This window comes from Hibiscus syriacus, unplaced genomic scaffold (genome assembly GCF_006381635.1).
Source record: "Hibiscus syriacus cultivar Baekdansim isolate YM2019G1 unplaced genomic scaffold, ASM638163v2 tig00000859_pilon, whole genome shotgun sequence".
Classification (NCBI taxonomy): Eukaryota; Viridiplantae; Streptophyta; class Magnoliopsida; order Malvales; family Malvaceae; genus Hibiscus; species Hibiscus syriacus.
The window spans coordinates 48,313-50,058 of NW_024061829.1; the positions used below are offsets into that span (position 1 = coordinate 48,313).

At 34.1% G+C, this 1,746-nt stretch overlaps 1 pseudogene; it reads right to left on the reverse strand.

The window, feature by feature from the left end:
• Positions 1 to 314: 314 nt before the first annotated feature.
• On the reverse strand, positions 315 to 1,198 carry LOC120115656 (annotated as a pseudogene).
• Between the last annotated feature and the right edge of the window lie 548 nt (positions 1,199 to 1,746).

A 1,746-nucleotide genomic window follows, 5' to 3' on the forward strand; every position in this document is an offset into this window, starting at 1 on the left:
TTAAATTTATCAATATTTAATTTAAAATTCAAAATATTAAAATTTAAATTAATAGTTTAATAAATTTAATATCTTATTCTCCTAATATCTTACCCTACTAAATAAATGAGTTATTAATAAATTAAATTAATATACTAATTAATTCTAGTCGTAATTATATAAATATATTAATTTTAATTTTGATACAATTTGATTATGCTTATAAAATTATAATTATAACTTATAAAATAAAACTTTAAACGTTTTATTAATCTTAGAGAAACTTTCTTTTATTAGTTTTTAATTTTCTTGTCATACAAAACAAAAGCTTACAATAAAATGCATAAAAAATCACAAAAAAAATCAAAAATCAAAGCCGCCATAAAATCCTCCATCATAATCCGCCGCATCGGAAACCATACCTCCGATCAACATCCCCCGATCGCCCCTCCGACCAACCCTGCTCCCAATCCAAAATTACTATTCTTCTTCGGCGGATGTTGCACCGACGGATACCCATATCCCCCGGGAGGAGGATACCCATATCCCGGCTGTTGTGGCGGTGGATATCCATACCCCGTCAAAGGCACTCCCTGCGGTGGATATCCACCATAACCCGCAGCAACATGCGGCGGCGGAGGAGGATATCCGTACCCAGCTTGTGGAGGCGGCGGATAACCTCTGGGAATACCGTATGGAACACCAGAACTCGATACAGTCGCCATATGCCCAGCAGGATAAGCCGTAACAGGCTGATGATGATCATCACCACCCTTATTTTTCTCCGGCTTGACAGGCACAGCCACCATATCCCCAAACCTGTAAGAAAAATCAAGGCTCCCCTTGGCTCTCCCCGACAGCTTCTTCACCTGAAAACTAACGATTTTCATCGAACCACCTTCGCCGGAAGAATCCAAAAGCTCTTTAACCGGAACATTGACTTTACCCAGCTCTTTGTCTCCCTGTATACGCTCGCACACGAGCTTGAACATGACGCTAAGATTGTTTTTCTTGGCCAAGGATTCATCAATGGTGAACTTGACGAGGAAGTTCCAGTTAGGGTTCTTGCCTCAATCTTTGTCGACCGGCGTTCTCGTCTTCTGCTTCGATAAATCGCCCTTGAGTGAAATAATGCAATAAACGTCCATTTTTGGATTAGGTTGACGTTTTTGAGACGTTTTGCATATATTACGTTGATTTCTAGGGTTCTAAATGCCATTGTTACACAGAGGAAGAAGAAAGTTGGCCAAGTGGCAGGTCTTTTATCGGTTTGGAATGCGTTACGTCAACGCTATTTGGATATAACCATGGTTAGTGAACATATAGAGATAGTTTGCTAACCATGGTTAATGAGTCTGACTTTTCGAGGACTCTAGTTAAGATAGGATTTTAAAATATATATATTATTTAAATAAAAATATATTTTACTAATACGGATTGAATACAAACAATATATGTTTAAAGATTCTCAATCACATTAAAAGTTTATATCCCTACATACATAATACTCGAACTCAATACTCAAAAGATAATAACAATTTCTTAATAATTAAAATCACTTTGTTAGTTGAATTATTTGATATACAAAAAGAGATTTTCGTATGCACAAATTTAAAAATTAAAATTATTAAACATTATTAATTAATTTTATATTTTCATTTTATAAATAGATAATTTATAAAAATATATATTATTAATAAAAACAATAATTAAATTAAATTTCTCCCTTTCCAAATAACATTAATATAAGTAATCCATTCTTGTCAA